Genomic DNA, 23230 nt, shown 5'->3' with positions numbered 1-23230 from the left:
TTTTGAACAGGAAGTGAATATCAAGTGTAATAATGCTGGCTATGAGAAGTACACTGACATTTTTACTTCCTAAATCTGTTTTTTAAAATTTGAATTAATGAAGAAAATCATTCAGTTGATGGTTCTATTTGATGGAATTAAATGAAATGTTTTTCCAAGAAATGGATCACAGCCTGTGAAAAATTATTTTTACCTTAATTGATAAGTAATTAAAATAAATATTTTGCTTTGAAATTTGGCCCTGAAAAGTGCTTTGGGATTCTGGACCTAAAATTTAAAGAAATATAGACAAGCATTTTGTTGCATTAGAAAGTAATATAACTCATTTAAGTAATCAGAGTCTAATTGGCATCTTTTGAACATGAAATGCAGAAAAAGAATAAGTATGATAGAATACCAAATTATGAATAAAATCCACATACCTTTGAATACACGTACTCAGAGTAAATTTCTGTCTGAAACTCAGGGATGCTGCTTGATCCTTTAGATTTCTTCCAACTAAGAGCTCATTATATACCATTCATGGCATCTAGAACAGCCAATCAGGTTTCTGAAAGAAAAATGTGTTGAGTATAACTAAAAATCCCTGCATCATGACTTTTAGAAGCTGTGATCAAATGTAAGGCTGTATGTTGTGATTAGTGCATATAGAGTCTTTCATTATAGGCAATAATAGGTTTAACGGGCAAAAATTTCATCAGGCTGTCTTTAAGTCAGCAAATTAGTTGACTGCACATGCTGATATATTCAAATTTACTGTTAATAAGTGGCTATGTCATTGTCTGTTCCCTGGTTCTAACAAACATAACATTGTTCTTTACCAAAAATATGTTAGATGGTTGAGTTTCTGAAGTGTAATCAAAGTGTAGCGTTCCCTAGCCCTCAGATCAGGATAAATTGATTCAAATCCCCATTCTGGTAAAATCCCAAAGCTCTTGCCAGTAATTCTCTGAGAGATTATAATTTCAGGATCACCACTGCTCTATTTTCTGCTTGCATTGAAGGTATTTTCTCATTCCCTGTGATTATTCCTTTATCACCATTCTGGTGTCCACCAAAAGAGGATAAAGTCCCTTCTCCTTGGCCCCATCCTGCAACCCATCTGCCATCCAAGCACCCATGAACTCAAGGTTATCACAGTAACCAAACTTTCACTCACGATCTGAAAGACAAGGCAAGGAACATATCACATACCACACCACACACACACAACAAATGTGTATCACAGGAAGCATTGCCCTGGCTCCCAAACCCCACATAGCAGCTCAGCCTCTGTCAGTATGATGACCCTTCTTAGCCTGCATCCTTCAGGCACAACCCCACATTCTCTAATAAGCAAGTCCGAATTCTAGTCTCTTTTTCTTTTTCAGAGTCTCCTTACTGTCCCTTTTGTTGTCTTGTCCCCATGTTCTCAGCAGCCTCTCCTTTGCCTGAACAACAAACCAAAGCCCTGCTCTCTCTGAGAGGACCTCCGATCTAGCTATTAAATTCTTTGACACCTCTACCTTAGTAAAGCATATGGATTTTTTTATTTTATTGTAACATATGATCAATTAAAAAGCAAAATTTGTGACCAGTGATAAGAGGTAGCTGATGAGTAGTCTATCAATATTAGGTCAATAGAATAAATACTCATTACATACCCAGGTACTATTGCCAGTATAGCCGGAACTTTTTGACTATTTAAGTAATACTTTTAAAGTTTGTTCATGTACATATATTCTTTTATTGATGCTCCACATTGGCTGAGTTAAATTCAAGGAGAAAATATCCATGAAAGGCAATGTAGTATTATTAAGAGCTGGAGATTAGAATTATGAGGGTCCTGAACCCAGCTTCACCGAGGGTTTAGGGACGATTGACAAGATACTAAGCCTATCTGAGCCTCAGTTTTCTCATCAGTAAAATGAAGGTAATTATAGAACCTACCTAAAAGGATTAGTGTGAAAACTAGATGAGAGACATCTCTGGGGGGAATGGAAAATTATCACCTTCCCCAACTCCATCACTTGGCACACGGTTAATGTTTAAAAAATGCTAACAAATAAGATTCTCAGATGATCTCTGAGGATGAATCAGTAGGGAATGAATAGCCATCGTGAAGAAAGTAAGGTAGACCTTTCAATCAGAGAGAGAGAGAGAAATTACAAAAAAGAACGTGGAAGTTTATGATATGTAAAGTGTATGAATGAAAGGGAACATAGAATATGGTCCTAAAATCCAATTGTGTCCATAGTTTGCATTTATTTATGGGTATATTTATTGTATATCAAAGGCAAGAAGGATTCCTTTCGAATGAACTTGCAAAATGGATTTTAGGAGAATTGCTATCCGCTTACGTGGAGGGAGAAGAGGTTGGGGGGTGCACAGCAAGGAGGTAAGGGCGAGTAGGAGGGAGAGGAAGGAAAATGTAGATCATATTATATGCTTTTGCAATCCTTTGCCCTATTTTATTTAACTACATATATTGAAGTGCTTGAAAAAATTAAGGACAAGTCATTGGTGAACAAATAGTGGTGTTGTGGTTTTACAAAATTCATCTCATTACTTTGCCTTACCTTTCGACAATGAGAGAGAGTCATATATTTGGCCTCAAGGATCAATGAAATGATCCTTTGTTATGGCATTAATTTCTCCGGTCCATTGGATAGTGAGTCATTGCCAATTCACTATGGGCAGTTGTTCAGTGTGACGGCAAATACAATAGAAATGATGGGGTTCTTTCTATTTATTTTCCCCCACTGCATATCCCGAGTCACAAGGTACTAAAATATGGATCTCTGTGCTTGAAATCTCTTCCACTAATGTAGGTCCCACATATACAATTTAAAAGTTAGTCAATGTTTTGGGGGGAAAAATTCAATTGAAAATTTTTTCCTATAAGCTATTGTTTCATTTATGAGTAAGTTGACTTCATAAAACAGAATTTACTAGATTGGCTACTTAGTTTGTTGTGTAGAGACTATAACATTTCCAAAGGATTTGTGTTATTGTTTTTCTTACTCTTTGATCTCAAATATTTTCTTTTTTTTTAATCAGTATTTTAAAAATGGATCACAAGAATAAAATATTTTCCTCTATGGCAGTATCTCTGGAATATCTGTGGCAGAATGACCCCAGAATGTGTCTTTATTCACTTATGCATTCATTTCAAATACATATGTTGAATACTTATGAACCTAAGACCATTTGTGTTACTTAGGAGACAAATACATGCATGGTTTTATTGCTGTTTCTAAAAGCTTTTCTCCAAAATGATGAGTGAAGAAATGCCCTTATGAATTATAGGTTCCCATTCTTGCTTAATGGGAAGAAGGAAGGTCCAAGAAAGGGTTATAAAAATATTACATTCAGGGCTTCCCTGGTGGTGCAGTGGTTGAGAGTCCGCCTGCCTATGCAGGGGACACGGGTTCATGCCCCGGTCCGGGGAGATCCCACATGCCGTGGAGCGGCTGGTCCCGTGAGCCATGGCCGCTGAGCCTGCGCGTCCGGAGCCTGTGCTCCGCGACGGGAGAGGCCACAACAGTGAGAGGCCCACGTACCACAAAAAAAAAAAAAAAAGAAAAAAGAAAGAAAAAAAAAAGAAGAAAATATTACATTCAGACATCTTCTGACCCCGAAACAGCTGCTCTAACTCCCTCCTGATTCCTGTAGGATCAAGCAGGGCTGCAAAACATGCAATTCATATGGAAGGACCTCAGGCTGGGATTTTGGCACAAATCAGGAACCAGATGGTCCCTGCCTGCCAGTGGTCAGAGATGAGGAAAGCATGGGTTAATTCCAGGCAGCTAGAATCTAACCTACTGCTGTGACACCTCTTTGCTGTGTCCCAATCAACTGCTTTTAATAAAGAGAAGCCATGGTAGTCAAGAGCCAAAGCACCCTTGAGCTCTGAGAGGAAGCATATTTTAAATGTCTTCACCTCCTGCGATGCCTGGCCTCAGACAAAAAGTAGGCACTCAACAACAACAAATTTTATACATATAGAAAAATTTTATGTGGTGCTTTATAATTTTTTAATAAGTTCTTTTGCCCATTTTTTTGGTAGTAGTTATTCTTTTTCCTGACTTACAGCCCATCACATTTTGCTGTTCTCACATTGCTTATGCTAGCAACTTCTCCCCTTCTAATCTGCTGCTTCTGATTTACAGTGTGCTGGAAAATCATGTGCCCAAACTTGTTAGAAGTATGTGTGGACTGTAAGTAAAGGGATGCTCTAAGCAGAGGTAGCCTGGGAGGCTCACTTTTGAGAAAAGCTCAAAATTTTCAGTCTTGTGGCCTTGGTTTTCGAATGCTGAGAGGATGTTTTGTTTTGTTTTGGACTTTTCCCCCTTTGCTCAACTTCCTGGTTTTCAGCAGTGGTCGAGATATGTGGGTGATCTTTGAATAAGTGAGGTGTTATGAGTTCCAGGAGCCTTTCTTATCATCTATAGGAGCTCAACTCTTGAATCTTCTTTTAAAGCAGGTCTACGACTATCTAGTATTCTGGAACAATTTTATGAGTAGGTTTTCTTAAGTAGCTGGAACCAAAGTCAGCTTTTAAATGTTTCTTCTGTAGACATTTACTTAGAAGAAAATATCATTCTCCAAGATGGTTGTTTTGTTTGTTTTGCTGGAGTGGAATTGTACCCTCTTCTGAACTCAGGGACATCACCACCAATTGATTCCGATAAACACACTGACTTCCCTTTGCAACCTTTAGAAGTCAGGTATTGTGTCTTATACTTCCTTGGGAGCTCTTTGGTACCTAGAAAAATCTCTTTTACAAAGTAGGTGCTGGATAAATGTGCCAATTAATTGATGAAAATATAGAGAAGTTATCCATGACATAATGAAAATATTAAAAATGTCCTTGATCTACGTGGAATCTCCCCAGACAAAGAAATCTTGCAGTGATTTAGATGGGCCTTTTAAACAGCTAAGCGATTACTCAGCATTGCTGTCAATTGCTCCTTTGGACTTTCATACAAATAGCCTCTGATAAGGACCTAAAAAGGGAGATGCTGTAAAAGGTTTAGAATCTATTATCATAACATCGTTACTACATTTGGCTCTGACCTGTTAGTTCAAATTGTAATATATTATAAGCAAATATACTATGATAGATATGATTGATTTTTTCCTTATTTGGGACTGAGTTTATTTGCTTAATATAATAAAGTTGTATTATTATTATTAGCTTCTTAGGCTTCAGCCCAAGGTGTAACTTGAAAAGAATAATAACAAAAAAAAACCCTCTCACCCACATTCACGTACTTTATTGATTGCAAACCATCAGTACATATTCCAGAATATGCTGGAATTAACTATGTTTTATGGCTGGTCATTTGAAGATATGGGAAAAAAAGAGGAATCTTCTACTGGCTAACAACATTTAATAAGTGAGTAGACTTGGAATAAAAAGCGTAAGAAAAGCAATAATGGAGGTAAGGGACCAGAAAGAAGAAAGGCACATATAAGAAGAGGAAATGCATTGTGATGGTATTCAAGATGGTGATCAAAGCAAGCGGCAAGAGTTCTGAAAAGAAAAAAGGAAACATTATTGAAGCAGTAGGAAATAAAACAGCTATGCAGTAAAGGGAGGTGGTCCTAGGGTCATAAGCTCTGAACATATCCCTTAACGGCCAAAACTGTGATCTAAGTTAAACAGCCATTATCAAGCACTTAGTTTGTGCCTAGCACAGTCATTGGTGCTGGAGTAAAAAGATGAATGACAGTGACCCGATTCTCAAACTGCTCCCAGATTCTAAAAGAAAGCTCCACTTGGAGTTGGGGTGGAGAATGCTGGGGGTGGGCGTTGGAACAAATCTTCCTTCTCAACTTCAGGAGACTAACACACTCTCTGCCTATGTCTGGGTTTGTGGCGGAGAAAGGGGTGAGGAGGGCGGAGAGGGAGAGCAGTGACACCAGAAGACGTGGGGACTATGGGAAAGGCGGTCCCTCTAGAGTATTCCGATAGTTCTTTGGCTGGACTGGGAAGGGGCATATTAATTGTATATAGGCCCACTTCAGTCTTTCAGCCTAATGTCCTGGACTTTCTGCTTCTTCAGGGACTGTACCTTAAAGGATACGTACACACTGAGTCATCAGGGAAAGATTAGATTATAGGCAGTGCCTGCTGTTTCCAAGGACAGTATAAAGTAGATAGAAGTGTTTATGAACTACATCTAAAGCAAAATGTCTACCAATAGGTGACTGCTTCAAATCAACTATGGCACATATAAAGGGTATCAATCTGTATTTGTTGGCATAGAAAGAGGTTTGGGATACATAGTTAAGTTGGAAAAAATAGATTTTTACAGTCTTCTTGCTCTGAAATGATTCTCCTCCCCCCCCCACCCCGTCCTCTTCCTCCATCTCCTTCTCCTTGCCCTCTTTCTCGCTCCTGTTTTCCTCCCTCCCTCTCTCCATTTGGGGAGATATTCACCATAATATTAACAAGAGTTATCTAAGCGACTCATTCCTGAAAGCCTCTGGGAAACCAAGATTTTATTTCTTTTAAATAATTGGTGAATGGAACAAATGCAGGGGAGATAAAAGAAGTTTAGGGTATAATATTTCTCCTTCATGTTCAGTGAAAGTGATGAGTGATAGTGCGGGATCTTCTGTAGGCCTTAGGTTTATTTAATGTTCATTCTCAGGGGGGAAAAAGCTGAACGTAAAAATCGAAGACAAAAAAATGATTTTTAGAAAGTGATAGGATCCCTTTTAGATCGTTAGTAAAAGAATATCTGAATAATATAAGCATTCATAGAGAGAGCTCATACAGCTTGTAATTTGAAGGGTCTGTAAGCATCTGCTAAGTATCTGGTGGAGCAATTTTCAATAAGGGAAATTATATGCAGATGGGTAGTATGTTGTTTGGGTTATAATTAACTGGTAAGTGTCGGGAGTGAAAATGTTACGTCTGTGTTAACAGACATAACACAGTAATGTAAGAACCAGCGTTTTTACTTCTGCTTATTGAGCAAAATATAATACACCAAAGTAAGTTGCACTTTCCTAATGGGATTCAATGTACACATACACAGACCGGTAGTTTTCAAACAAAAGCAATATGCCATGGTGGAGAGAACTTGTCTTTGGCAAAGGACAGCATAGGTCAGAATCGTGGTTGGGCCATTGACCCCTGAGCGAATGTTCTTGACTCTTGTACACTTACCTTACTGCCTGGAAAATGGGGAAACACCATTAAGGGGAAGCTAGTAATGTCTTCAGCATACATTTGACTCTTCCTAGCATGATTTCCAATATTGAGTGACGGTTTTAGTAATTGCTCAAGGAGGAAAGAGAGCAAATTTGAAGAAACAAAGGAAATAGTTCAGCACCCAAAAGGTTGGAAATGATCGTTCTCACATATGTGATACGCAGAATTTCTTCTATTGTTCTCGGACAGAAAATTCTTATATTGTTACAGTTTAGTAGGATACCTTTCATCTTCATCTCTTAAGGAATTACCCACAGGGACATAAATGTAAAATGTCAGAATACTATTTTAACATCATCTACTAATTCTACAGGGAACAAGAAATATATGGTAAGACCTAAGTACGGACCATGTCCCCAGTTCTGGCTGTGTTGTCATTCCTGTTATCCATTCCAGTTATTGTTTTAGCTCATGGCCCTTTGAACATGGACAGCTCCCTGAGCAGCTTTTCAGCTAGTATTTTCTTCATCACATCCCTAAATTATATAAAATTCAGTGATAGTAGTTGAGAATTATTTCCAAACCTCTATTTAAAAAGTCACATCATGAATGGTATGTCTGTTTGGAGTATTAACTAGATCTGAAGTTGATATAACTCTGAGGAAATAGATGAGCAGGAATACCAGAATTGAATTCAATTCTACTCACATCCATTTTATCATAGGAATTTTTACTTGAAATGAAATTAAAGAGATGCAGTCACCTGTCACAGAATTCTACGGACTGAGTGCAAGTTTGTTCTAATTATAGATGACATTTTCCCCAGTATAATGCTAAAGTAGCTTGAGAATCATAAAATCTCTCTTTTTTATATTACCTAATGCATCATCTTCATCATCATTGTGCTCTTAGGAGAATCATAGTCATGTGCTAAGTCTCTTCTCAGTAGCATGCCATATATCTCCAAAATTTTTAAATCACTGGGATAAAATATTTATTGAGTATCTGTAATATCCAAAGCATAGCACACATATAAATAGATGGCATGTTATCCATACAATGCAGTATTATTCAGCCATAAGAAGGAGTGAAGTACTGGCACACCCTACAATGTGGATGAACCTTGAGAGCATTATGCTAAGTGAAAAAAGCCAGACACAAAAGACCATGTATTGTATGATTCCATTTCAGAAATGCCTAGAATAGGCAAATCCAGAGACAGAAATTAAATTCATGGTTGCCAGGAGGTGGGGCAGAGAGAAATAGGGAGTGACTCCTAATGGGTTTGGGGTTTTTTTGGAGGGGATGATGGAAACGTTCTGGAATTAAATTAGTGGTGATAGTTGCACAACCATGTGACTCTACTAAAAGCCCCTCATTTGTAAATTTTAAAATGGTGAATTTTATGGCAGGTGAGTTATATCTCAATCTAAAAAAAGACATATCAAAAATATATACACGTCATTGGTCTCTAACTGCAGAAGCTTACCAGCTTTATACATTATATAAAATATAGAAACAGGAAAGGTTAAAGACAGTGCAGTGGTGTGGAATAATAGTACAAGAGTTGCCCCATGATCATACAGTTGATGATGATGACAATTATGATGATGAAACTAAAGTTTATTAAGTGCCATCTGATGGTCTAGCATTTTACATGTTTAAATAATTATTGGTTACTTTCCACATGCCAGGCATGTTCTTCGTTCATGGAGTGTATCAGTGAGTAAAAGCCAGAGATCCCTGTTCACAGTCTCACAGAGAGCAACTGTGAACAATAGATATGATAAATAAATGATATGTTAAAAGGTGATATGTGGGATCTAAAAAAAAAAAGGTACTGATAAACCTAGTGGCAGGGCAGGAATAAATACGCAGACATAGAGAATGGACTTGAGGATACGGGGAGGGGAGGGGGAAGCTGGGGCGAAGTGAGAGAAGCATCAACATATATACACTACCAAAAGTAAACTAGACAGCTAGTGGGAAGCAGCCACATAGCACAGGGAGATCAGCTCGGTGCTTTGTGACCACCTAGAGGGGTGGGATAGGGAGGGTGGGAGGGAGGCTCAAGAGGGAGGAGATATGGGAACATATGTATATGTATAGCTGATTCACTTTGTTATAAAGCAGAAACTAACACACCATTGTAAAGCAATTATACTCCAATAAAGGTTTATAAAAAATAAAATAAAATACTGTTAGAGATTTTTTTTAAAAGGTGAGACAGGCTAAGGAAAAGGAAAAGATAGAGCTGGCTAAGGGGCATTAGAAGTGCTGAGTTGCAAGTTTCAATAGGGTGGTTGGTTTTAAGCAAAACCTGAGCATCTCTAGGGAAAGGGCCAGCACAAAGGCACCAACATGGAGGCGTACAACATGGAGGCAGGAAGCCAGTGCTGCTGTCATGGTATGAGGTCAAGGCTGTAGTACGAGAAGAGGTCCCAGAGGTGACATCTTGTAGTGCTTCCATGCTCTTAGCAACTAAATGTACAATTCGTCACCTAAAATAACTGCTATCGTTTACCATGAACCAGAGGCTTTGGAAAAAAGGTAGAATGATGTCTGGGCTTTAGGGATGCAAAGGATTTGGATAGATGTAGAGGCTATTCCATCATAGGGCTTTGTCACTGGAAAGAACAGAAATGGAAAAATGCAGAGCGTGTCTGGGTGTGCAGAAGGAGGCCAGCTGGGCAGGAGTGGAGGTTTTAGATCGAAAAGTAGTGATGCAGGTGGCTGATGGGAAGAGAGAGACCCTGGATACCAGGGCAAGGAATGTGAGTTGGGTACAGTTGGCGGTTGTAAAGCACTGAGCATTTGCTCTCACCATCCTTGCTTTCTTGGGTTTCTAACAAGAAAGTTCGTCAGGAATGAGGAAGTTGAAGCAGGAAGTGGCCCGATGACTTGGCCATCTTTACATCACAATGAGAGCCAGAGCAGAGGCCAGACCCCTGGGTACCCACCCTATCCCAGGCCCTCCTGACCTCTTAGCTCACAGATGAATGCAGTATATCTCAGGGCCCCAGACCAAATAATAACATTATGGGAACATCTAGAAATAGATTAATTTAAAAAGGAAAAGTCTTTAATGTCTTTCCTATAAAATATAATGTTGCATTTAAAAAGTGTTGCCACAGAATATTCTCCAGCGAAACCTAGAGCTATTCAAAAATGCTCTTGCTTAGTCAGAAATAAAAACTACTTAATGAAAGGTCTATAAAAAGAATTTTAATAACCTTATTGCTCTATCATTTACATATCACAAAGTTCACCTGTTTAGAGTGTACTATTGAGTGGGTTTTAGTATGTTTTTTTGTATCTTTACAAAGTTTGTAACCATCACCACAATCTAGTTCCAGAACATTTTCATCACCTGAAAAGAAATCCCATACTCATTAGCAGCTGCTCCCTATTTCTCTTCACCTAACCCCTAGACACCCACCAATCTTCTTGCTGACTCGATGGGTTTGTCTATTCTGGACATTTCATAAAAATGGAATCATACAATATGTGGTTGGAAAATGAATCTCTGAGAACCTCTACAGCAGGGTTTCTCAGAGTCAGCATTCTTGGCACTTGGACCAGATAATTCTTTGTTGTGGGAACTGTCCTGTGCACTGTAGGATGTTAGCAGCATCCCTGGCCTCTACCCTCTAGATGCCAGTAACACCTCCTCCCCCAGTTGTGACAACGAAAAATGTCTCCAGACATGGTCATATGTTCCCTCTGGAACAGGGGGAACAGCATTTCTCCCAGTCGAGAACCACAGATCTACACTTACCTAAGAACTGAGCTGTGTGTAGAGGTGTAGAAGTGCGGGGGGTGCCTGGATCCAGCATCTGTGGTGGAAAAACCACTGTTTCAGGGTCCTTGAAGATCTGAATGATGAACCCTGAGTTCTAAAATTCTGATTGCTTTTAGAAAATAGTGAAGAGATAAATAGGGGAAAGGAGGGACTTCCCTGGTGGTGCAGTGGTTAAGAATCTGCCTGCCAATGCAGGGGACACGGGTTTGATCCCTGGTCTGGGAAGATCCCACATGCCGCAGAGCAACTAAGCCCATGAGCCACAACTACTGAGCCTGCATGCTACAACTACTGAGCCTGCATGCCACAACTACTGAAGCCTGTGCACCTAGAGTCCGTGCTCTACAGTGAGAGAAGCCACTGCAGTGAGAAGGCCTCACACCACAACCAAGAGTAGCCCGCGCTCGGCACAACTAGAGAAAGCCTGCGCGCAGCAACAAAGATACAACACAGCCCCCCCCCCCAAAGAAAAATGCAGCTGGCAAATCTAAAAAAAAAAAAATAGGGGAAAGGAGCACAATAGTTATTTAGGTTAAATTGATGTTCAAAAAAATATCTGGTGGGAAAAACCATCCACTTTTCAGAGTATTAAAAAAAATTGAAATTGTTATTTAAAAAATAAAATAAAATTGTATGTGCCAGTGGTCTTCACGTTCATTATGAAGCATTGGAACCATGGTGCCAATAATTCAAAAAGTATATCAGTTTGGATTTGGCATGTTCTCCGCTACAGCCACAAAAATGTATTAATGGTTCTCAGAGAGTTTTGCTTAACTCAGCTTTAAAATTATACTGCAGCATTTTGCGCCAGAAACTCTGGTCTGAGGTGCCAGGCACCAGGTGTGAGGCCTCTGTATGCGGGCCCCTGTGAGCCAGTGAAACCAGACTAAGCACAAAGGAAAAGAAAAAGACCATGGTTGACCGTGGGTAACCGAAACTGCAGAGAGCCGAACCGCAGATCCTTCATATTGCATGCCTGGATGCTATAACCAGATTTCCCCAGTGAGGAGGCGTGGTTAGCCTGGGGTCTCCATCTTTAGCAGAGATGGTCCAGATAAACTATTCTTTCAAGCAGAGTTTGTGCTACACTGCAGCCGTGTGGCTGACAGGGTCTTGGTGCTCCAGCCTGGTGTGAGGCCTGAGCCTCTGAGGTGGGAGAGCCAAGTTCAGGATACTGGACCAACCAGAGACCTCCCAGCCCCACATAATATAAATCAATGAGAGCTCTCCCAGAGATCTCCATCTCAACGCTAACACCCAGCTCCACCCAACGGCCAGCAAGCTCCAGTGCTGGACACCCCATGCCAAACAACTAGTAAGACAGGAGCACAACCCCACCCATTAGCAGAGAGGCTGCCTAAAGGCATACTAAGTTCACAGACACCCCAAAACACATTACCAGCTGTGGCACTGCCAACCAGAAAGATAAGATCCAGCCCCACCCACCAGAACACAGGCACCAGTCCCCTCCACCAGGAAGCCTACACAAGCCACAGAACCAACCTCACCCACTGGAGGCAGACACCAAAAACAATGGGAACTACAAACATGCAGCCTGTGAAAAAGACACCCCAAACACAGTAAGTTAAGCAAAATGAGAAGACAGGGAAATACGCAGCAGATGAAGGAGCAAGGTAAAAACCCACCAGACCAAACAAATGAAGAGGAAATATGCAGTCTACCTGAAAAAGAATTCAGAGTAATGAGAGTAAAGATGATCCAAAATCTTGGAAATAGAATAGAGAAAATATAAGAAATGTTTAACAAGGACCTAGAAGAACTAAAGAGAAAACAAACAATGATGAACAACACAATAAATGAAATTAAAAGTTCTCTAGAAGGAATCAATAGCAGAGTAAATGAGGCAGAAGAACGGATAAGTGACCTGGAAGACAAAATAGTGGAAATAACTACTGCAGAGCAGAATAAAGAAAAAAGAACGAAAAGAATTGAGGACAGTCTCAGAGACCTCTGGGACATCATTAAATGCACCAACATTTGAATTATGGGGGTCCCAGAAGAAGAAGAGAAAAAGAAAGGGCCTGAGAAAATATTTGAAGAGTTTATAGTTGAAAACTTCCCTAACATGGGAAAGGAAATAGTCAATCAAGTCCAGGAAGCACAGAGAGTCCCATACAGGATAAATCCAAGGAGAAACATGCCAAGACACATATTAATCAAACTATCAAAAATTAAATACAAAAAAAAATATTAAAAGCAGCAAGGGAAAAGCAATAAACAACATACAAGGGAATCCCCATAAGGTTAACAGCTGATCTTTCAGCAGAAACTCTGCAAGCCAGAAGGTGTGGCAGGATATATTTGAGGTGATGAAAGGGAAAAACCTACAAGCAAGATTACCCAGCAAGGATCTCATTCAGATTTGGTGGAGAAATTAAAACCTTTACAGACAAGCAAAAGCTAAGAGAATTCAGCACCACTAAACCAGCTTTACAACAGATGTTAAAGGAACTTCTCTAGAAGTTCTAGAAACACAAGGAAAAGACCTACAATAACAAACCCAAAACAATTAAGAAAATGGTAATAGGAACATACATATCGATAACTACCTTAAATATAAATGGATTAAATGCTCCAACCAAAAGACATAAACTGGCTGAATGGATACAAAAACAAGACCTGTATATATGCTCTCTACAGGAGACCCACTTCAGGCCTAGGGACACATACAGACTGAAAGTGAGGGAATGGAAAAAGATATTCCATGCAAATGGAAATCAAAAGAAAGCTGGAGTAGCAATTCTCATATCAGACAAAATTGACTTTAAAATAAAGACTCTTACAAGAGACAAAGAACAACACTACAAAATGATCAGGGGATCAATCCAAGAAGAAGATATAACAATTGTAAATATTTATGCACCCAACATAGGAGCACCTCAATACATAAGGCAAATGCTAACAGCCATAAAAGGGGAAATCGACAGTAACACAATCATAGTAGGGGACTTTAACACCCCACTTTCACCAATGGACAGATCATCCAAAATGAAAATAAATAAGGAAACACAAGCTTTAAATGATACATTAAATAAGATGGACTTAATTGATATTTACAGGACATTCCATCCAAAAACAAAAGAATGCAGTTGCTTTTCAAGTGCTCATGAAACATTTTCCAGGATAGATCATATCTTGGTTCACAAATCAAGCCTTGGTAAATTCAAGAAAATTGAAATCATATCAAGTAACTTTTCCGACCACAATGCTATGAGACTAGATATCAGTTACATGAAAAAATTTGTAAAATGTACAAACACATGGGAGCTAAACAATACACAACTAAATAACCGAGAGATCACTGAAGAAATCAAAGAGGAAATCAAAAACTACCTAGAAACAAATGACAATGAAAACATGATGACCCAAAACCTATGGGATGCAGCAAAAGCAGTTCTAAGAGGGAAGTTTATAGCAATACAGTCCTACGTCATGAAACAAGAAACATCTCAAAAAAACAACCTAACCTTACACCTAAAGCAATTAGAGAAAGAAGAACAAAAAACCCTCAAAGTTAGCAGAAGGAAAGAAATCATAAAGATCAGAGCAGAAATAAATGAAAAAAAAATGAAGGAAACAACAGCAAAGATCAATAAAACTAAAAGCTGGTTCTTTGAGAAGATAAACAAAACTGATAAACCATTAGCCAGACTCATCAAGAAAAAAGGGAGAAGACTCAAATCAATAGAATTAGAAATGAAAAAGGAGAAGTAACAACTGACACTGCAGAAATACAAAGGATCATGAGAGATTAGTACAAGCAACTCTATGCCAATAAAATGGACAACCTGGAAGAAATGGACAAATCCTTAGAAAAGCACAACCTTCTGAGACTGAACCAGGAAGAAACAAAATATAAACAGACCAATCACAAGCACTGAAATTGAGACTGTGATTAAAAATCTTCCAACAAACAAAAGCCCAGGACCAGATGGCTTCAAAGGCGAATTCCATCAAACATCTAGAGAAGAGCTAACACCTATCCTTCTCAAACTCTTCCAAAATATAGCAGAGGGAGGAACCCTTCCAAACTCATTCTGCGAGGCCACCATCCCCCTGATACCAAAACCAGACAAAGATGTCACAAAGGAAAAAAACTACAGGCCAATATCACTGATGAATATAGATGCAAAAATACTCAACAAAATACTAGCAAACAAAGTCGAACAGCACATTAGAAGGTTCATACACCTTGATCAAGTGGTATTTATCCCAGGAATGCAAGAATTCTTTAATATATGCAAATCAATCAATGTAATAAACCATATTAACAAATTGAAGGAGAAAAACCATATGATCATGTCAATAGATGCAGAAAAAGCTTTGGACAAAATTCAACACCCATTTATGATAAAAAAAAAAACCCTCCAGAAAGTAGGCATAGAGGGAACCTGCCTCAACCTAATAAAGGCCATATATGACAAACCACAGCCAACATTGTTCTCAATGGTGAGAAACTGAAGCCATTTCCTCTAAGATCAGGAACAAGACAAGGTTGTCCACTCTCACCACTATTATTCAACATAGTTTTGGAAGTTTTAGCCGCAGCAATCAGATCAGAGAAGAAAAAGAAATAAAAGGAATCCAAATTGTTAAGAAGAAGTAAAACTGTCACTGTTTGCAGATGACATGATACTATACATAGAGAATCCTAAAGATGCTACCAGAAAACTACTAGAGCTAATCAATGAATTGGTAAAGTAGCAGAATACAAAATTAGTGAACAGAATCTCTTGCATTCCTGTACACTAATGACGAAAAATCTGAAAGAGAAATTAAGGAAACACTCCCATTTACCACTGCAACAAAAAGAATAAAATACCTAGAGATAAACCTGCCTAAGGAGACAAAAGACCTGTATACAGAAAACTATAAGACACTGATGAAAGAAATTAAAGATGATACAAACAGATGGAGAGATATACCATGTTCTTGGATTAGAAGAATCAACATTGTGAAAATGACTGTACTACCCATAGCAATCTACAGATTCAGTGCAACCCCTATCAATCTACCAATGGCATTTTTCACAGAACTAGAACAAAAAATTTCACAATTTGTATGGAAACACCAAAGACCCTGAGTAGCCAATGCAATCTTGAGAAAGAAAAACAAAGCTGGAGGAATCAGGCTCCCTGACTTCAGACTGTACTTCAAAGCTACAGTAATCAAGACAGTATGGTACTGGCACAAAAACAGAAATAGAGATCACTGGAACAGGATAGAAAGCCCAGAGAGAAACTCACACACATATGGTCACCTTATCTTTGAAAAAGGAGGCAAGACTATACAATGGAGAAAAGACATCCTCTTCAATAAGTGGTGCTGGGAAAACTGGACAGCTACATGTAAAAGAATGAAATTAGAACACTTCCTAACACCATACACAAAAATAAACTCAAAATGGATTAAAGACCTAAAAATTTAAGGCCAGACACTATCACACTCTTAGAGGAAAAAATAGGCAGAACACTCTATGACATAAATCACAGCAAGATCCTTTTTGACCCCCCTCCTAGAGAAATGGAAATAAAAACAAAGATAAACAAATGGGACCTAATGGAACTTAAAATCTTTAGCACAGCATGGAGAGCATAAACAAGACGAAAAGACAACCCTCAGAATGGGAGAAAATATTTGCAGATGAAGCAACTGTCAAAGGATTAATCTCTAAAATATACAAGCAGCTCATGCAGCTCAATATCAAAAAAGCAAACAACCCAGTCCAAAAATGGACAGAAGACTTAAATAGGCATTTCTCCAAAGCAGATATACAGGTTGTCAACAAACACATGAAAGGATGCTCTACATCACTAATCATTAGAGAAATGCATATGAAAACTACAATGAGGTAACACCTCACACCAGTCATAATGGCCATCATCAAAACATCTACAAACAATAAATGCTGGAGATGGTGTGGAGGAAAGGGAACCCTCTTGCATTTTTGGTGGGAATGTAAATTGATACAGCCACTATGGAGAATAGTATGGAGGCTCCTTAGAAAACTACAAATAGAACTACCATACGACCCAGCAATCCCACTACTGGGTATATACCCTGAGAAAACCATAATTCAACAAGAGTCATGTACCACAATGTTCACTGCAGCTCTGTTTATTTTACACTAGCCAGGACATGGAAGCAACCTAAGTGTCCATCCACAGATGAATGGATATAGCAGATGTGGCACATATATACAATGGAATATTACTCAGCCATAAAAAGAAACGAAATTGAGTTATTTGTAGTGAGGTGGATGGACCTAGAGTCTGTCATACAGAGTGAAGTAAGTCAGAAAGAGAAAAACAAATACCCTATGCTAACACATATATATGGAATTTAAGGAAAAAAAAGTCATGAAGAACCTAGGGGCAAGATGGGAATAAAGATGCAGACCTACTAGAGAATGGACTTGAGGATACGGGGAGGGGGAAGGTAAGCTGGGACAAAGAGAGGGAGCGGCATGGACATATATACACTACCAAACGTAAAATAGATAGCTAGTGGGAAGCAGCTGCATAGCACAGGGAGATCAGCTGGGTGCTTTGTGACCACCTAGAGGGGTGGGATAGGGATGGTGGGAGGGAGACGCAAGAGGGAGGAGATATGGGGATATATGTATACGTATAGCTGATTCACTTCGTTATACAGCAGAAACTAACACAACATTGTTAAGCTACTATACTCCAATAAAGATGTTAAAAAAAATTATACTGCAGGTTATAAGCACCCCTTGAGCAGCAAAAAGAAGCATAAGATTTGATTTATGCTGTGGCTAATGAAAACAAGCGGGCAATCGCAGTTTTATCATATCCTACTCATGTAAATTAGTCTATGGAATGGGAGAAAGAGAGGAAGCATGTAGGATTCAGAAATATGTACATTTTAGAACGTCCGTTTATAAGTGTGACCTCTTTTCTATTCAGAAATGCGTGAGTGGAGGAGGCCCTCTTCCTCCCTGGTAACGCGTTTATAAATGAATGGGCTGAAGGAAATTGTGTCTGTGGCTTGTTCTTGTTCTCAAGATCTGCCCTGCTCAGAGTGGGAACCTTAAAATTATGGAGGTAATAACTGGCCCATTTCCTGCTCTCAATTTTAAGGAAGTGTTTTCTTATACTGCCTTAGTCTGTGTAACCTTGACTGCCTAGGAGTTGATGCCCTGTGTATGGCAGTGCTGTCAGACTAAAGTTAGTAAACTCGAATTGTGTTTACGAGTACGTTGCTGTTGTACAATGGCTTCTCTGTGAATATAAAATGTGAATTTTCTTATTTCTCATAGACTATAGCAATTCCAGAATGTTGCTTTTAACACTCTTGTTTGTATCAGGGATATTGCAGAATGCCTTAAACTCATGCTGACTTAAAATTATTTTAAAAGTTTGTTTAACAAACATCCAAAGATATTTTCAAGATTTTAAGTGTGCATATTTAGATTTTTCCTTAACTTATTCTCCCACCCCGTCCATTAGGAAGTGGAATAGGTAGAGAATCTGAAAGGGTCTGGGTCTCACAGATCAGCTATTAAATTGAGTAAAAGCAAAACTATTGGGAAAAAAAACACACCACACCCGTGTGGTGGTTCATCTGGAAAGATCTGTTCCCACTCAGTTCTTCACAGAATTGTTATGGGGATTAGGTGAAATTATCTCAATGAAGTATGTGGAGTAGTGTTTAAGCCTAGTAAGCACTTAAGAAGCTGGGAGCTAATATATACACATTAGCTGAAACATCTGAAACCATAACATGGTAGAATATCACCTTGTGATCAATTTTCTCATAAAACTGCACAAGCTGAAACCACGTAATATTGGGTCCCTTTACAAAATGCTTCTTGAAGTGCCACCTCTGACTTCTTTTATAATATAAATTTAGAAGAAATTGGTCCCAATGCAGACTACACTTTAGAGCCACTTGGGTAGCTTTTAAATAATACTCCTGTCTGGGTCCCATTCCATCTAGCTTCTGATTTAATTGGTCTGAGCAATGGCTCCAATTCATTGTGTTTTTGAACACAATGTTTTTGAACACCTGGGGAGCTTTTACAAATATTGACGGCCAGGTACCGCTCCCTAGAAATTCTATTTCAGTTGAATATAATGTGCAACCACGGTTGAACTCCATGGGACACAATCTCTTCCACTGTATGAATTGTTATATGTGTCTCTTAGACATTTACTGTATAAGAAAAGTTGTAGTTCTATCAACTTTGCCCAAATCAGTGGGTTTTTTTCTTTTAAGCGAAGTTCCATTTAGTGCCATGAGTGGAATTAAGTACACTCAACACAGTAGCATTTGCAATTGATTATAAAATAGGAGTATCGGACCCACTGAGTTTTGTTTCTTTGTTTGTTTGTTTTTAACCTTTTTTAGCAGTAAAGTATTTTTTTACAACTTTATTGGAGTATAATTGCTTCACAATGGTGTATTAGTTTCTGCTTTATAACAAAGTGAATCAGTTACACATATACATCTGTTCCCATATCCCTTCCCTCTTGCATCTCCCTCCCTCCCACCCTCCGTATCCCACCCCTCTAGGTGCTCACAAAGCACTCGGTGTTTTGCCGTTTTGTAGACACATTCTTTGTGTGGCCAAAAATCCTGTTTGCGGTGGTCACACCACAACTAGATTAGAATGTGGGGCAGCCCAACAAACAAGTGTTAATTTAAATTTATTTATTTATTTATTTTTAGCTGTGTTGGGTCTTCATTTCTGTGCGAGGGCTTTCTCTAGTTGCGGCAAGCGGGGGCCACTCTTCATTGCGGTGCGCAGGCCTCTCACTATCGCGGCCTCTCTTGTTGCGGAGCACAGGCTCCAGGCGCGCAGGCTCAGTAGTTGTGGCTCACGGGCCCATTTGCTCCACGGCATGTGGGATCTTCCCAGACCAGGGCTCGAACCCGTGTCCCCTGCATTGGTAGGCAGATTCTCAACCACTGCGCCACCAGGGAAGCCCCCAACAAGTGCTAATTTGAATCAAGTGTTAAGACTGCTAGCAACAAACCAATGTGACCACCCTCACTGGGTTCAATTAGCAATCCTGCAGGCGAGGCACTAGGTTTATTCCATTATCATTTCCTTCATCCAGCAAAATCCCTCATCTTCCTCAGTGATGAAATAATAATGATCTCAAATGTAAGGCATATTTTGTTCATCTTAATTTTCTCTATGTCCTTTTTCTCTGAGTACAAGCATAATACATGTTGGTAAATAAATTCAAACAATATTGAAATACATTAGGCAGAATGTTAAAACCCCTAAGAATCCCCTCGTAAAGCAATAATTACTATTAACCATTTGAGAATATTTTTTCTGCTCTTTCTGTGCTTAGGCTCACATATATTTCCTGTAAAAATTATAGTAGACATCATGTTGTTCTGCCACTTCCTTGTTTACCTTTATATATAGTGGACATCTTTTCAAGTTTATACAGAGAGAGCTACTTCATTTTTCTTACTGGCTGCATAGAATTCCATTGAGTAGATATCCCATTTCGTAGTTTATGTAGCTAGTCACCCACCGATAGATACTTAGGTTGTTGATGTTTATATATGCATGTATGTGTGTGTGTGTGTATATATATATATATATAGAGAGAGAGAGAGAGAATAGAATGCACATGTAGAAAAGTGCACCTATCATACAATCGTACATAAGCTTACAACTTAATGTTTTCCCAAAGTGAACACACCTATGCCAGATGAGGAAACAACATGACCAGCACCCTGGGCCCCCCTTGAACGTCCATCCAGTCACTTCTCCCCGACAGTAACTCCTAATCTGTCTTTTCACAGCACAGATTTGCCTATTTTTACACTTTGCATTGATGGTTTTATACAGTATGTTCTCTTTTGTGTCAAACTTCTTTCATTCAACGTGTCTGTGGAATTCATCCATATTGTTGTAGGTGGGCGGAGTTTGTTTATTCATTCTCATTGCTACACAGTGTTCCACTGTGTTGGTATACCGCAATTCAGCCATTCTACTTTGATGAATGTTTGCGTACTTTACGGCCTTTGGCTGTTGCAAATAGTGCCACTATGAACATTCTTGGGCACGTTTTGGTGAACATAGGCATGCATTTCTGTTGTTTTTATGTTGGTTTTTTTTTTTTTAGCTCTCAGAGATGGTGTTGAGGTGAATATCTTTGTGAATGTATCTTGCACCTTCTGTATTTCTATAAAATACATTCTTAGAAGTAGAATTGGTGGGTCAGATGGTATGCACAGTTACATTCTGAGTAGATATGCAGACCTGCTCTCCAAAAATATTTTAACTACATCCCGAACAACCCACTGTGACTGCGTCCCTTTGCTATTGCCATTATCTGTGACACAGACACTGCTGTGGTGTCTTCTGGGCTATGAGGCAAGGCTAATGAAAACCAAAATCTTCTTTTTGGCCCCTTTTAGACACTTCCTAGTGGGCTACTGCCTCTCCCATGTGTCCACTGAAGGACAAAAATTTTAATGACCTAGAGTTCCAGGGTGCCAGGGCATAGCGAGAAAATGCCAACTGAAACTATTGAGTAAATGGATGCTATGAGAAGACGCACCAAACGGACCCCATGGCTCTAAGTGCCCTCTACCCCCGGTTGAGATTACCTCATTTCCCAGATAGAGATTCTAACCTGGAAATGAGAAGCACATATCTTACCAACAATTGGCCCATTCAAAATGCCCTCTCCTTGAGAGGCATTCGACTTGGGCACTATTTCCTAATCTTGAAGCTCTTGACACTTAGAGTGGGATCATTCTTTGTTTGGGGGGCTGTCCTGGGCACTGTAGGATGTTGAGCAGCATCCCTACCCTCTGTCCACTAGATGCCAGTAGCACTCCACCCCTCAGTTGTGACAACCAAAAATGTCTCCAAGTATTGACGCATGGCCCCTGGGAGGTAGAGTCACCCCCCAGTTGAGGACCACTGGGCTACTGCTTACAGAGGGCCCTGGCTCTAAATCAAATTATGCTCACATTCTGGCTCCACCACTCCTGTTGTGTGACCTTGGGCAGAGTACCCAAATTCTCTGTGCCTCAGTTGCCTCATCTGTAAAATAGAGATGTTAGTAGTGATACTTACCTTAATCCGTTGTTCTAAAGATTAAATGAGGTTCTTCACGTGAAGCACGTAGCACGGTCTTTGGTACAAAATAAGTATTCCAAGTAGTTAGCTTTATTAGTTGTAATCTTTATTATTATTACTATCCTTATTATTTAAAAACCGAGGTGGTGGAAAAAAGTATCTAGTTTCTGAAAAAGGATGTGGATAATATATATCTGAAAGACATCAAAGGATAGTGTTCTTGGAACAGGCAGTGGGAAATGTGGAGAAAGCATTATTTAAATGCTACGAAGGAAAACAGCAGCATTTGGTTGTACCTCTGTTCCTTCTCAAATTAGCATTTATGGAAACCAGAATTTGTGGAAAATGGACTTTGGCAGCAGAATTGGGCGTTTTTAGGAACGTGCTCAATCACCGTGGGAAAGTATATATTTCATCGTGTTCTTCTTGTTAATATGAAATTAGTAAATTTTCAGTAGTTTGGTAAACACTTTTATTTTAAACAATAAAATAAGTTCAGTGCTAAAATAGCCATATTGTTTTTGATATTATTGGGTAGAGAATTTTATGTTGTGAGTTTTGTTGTGGCGATTCTCTCCTCATACATCTTCTCCCACCAGAGGTCTAACTTAGATAAACCTGGGTGCCGGGAAATGTTGTCTTCTTGTCAGTGGGACAGAGTGGCATTCTGGACAGGGTTCTAGATGAGAAGTGTGAGGCCAGGGCTGTGTCTTTGTGTTGCCAAAGTGCCATCTTGGCAAGTCACTTCTTCCCTTTGGGTCTCAGGTTCTCTACTGAGCAGGTAGGATTAGTTCAGCGTTTCCCAACTATGTTCTGAGGAATCTGAGGGGTGTGAAGACATGTTCTGAAAAGAAAAAAAGAAAAGGAGGTGAGATTATAGCAAATGTATTTAGAAGATACTCTGAGTTACAGTGTTCCCTCTGCAGGGCTTCTCAAGTTTTCCTTAGTTATAGTTATTGTGATTCTTTAAGATGGGGCTCACATGAACAACTTTCTCAGACTTACTTGATCATGGAACAGTTTGGGAAATCCTGCATTAAATAGTTTATGAGTCCCTTGTAGGCATAGAAATTTTGATTCCCTCTGTGTTCATTTTCTATTGCTGCTGTGTCAAATTACCACAAACTCAATGGCTTAAAACAGTACACACATTATCTTACAGCTCTGTAGGTTAGAAACC

General features: G+C 39.2%; 1 protein-coding gene across 2 annotated transcripts in view; it reads left to right on the top strand.

Moving 5' to 3' along the window:
- ARHGAP6 (Rho GTPase activating protein 6) overlaps window positions 1–23230 on the top strand; it is a gene marked incomplete at both ends in the record, with an annotated part of 490865 nt that overhangs the window by 353946 nt on the left and 113689 nt on the right. The window lies entirely within an intron of this gene.

Source organism: Hyperoodon ampullatus (genome assembly GCF_949752795.1).
Source record: "Hyperoodon ampullatus genome assembly, chromosome: X".
Lineage (NCBI taxonomy): Eukaryota > Metazoa > Chordata > Mammalia > Artiodactyla > Ziphiidae > Hyperoodon > Hyperoodon ampullatus.
The sequence above is the reverse complement of the archived record's forward strand: the minus strand, read 5'-3'. Positions and strand labels throughout refer to the sequence as shown.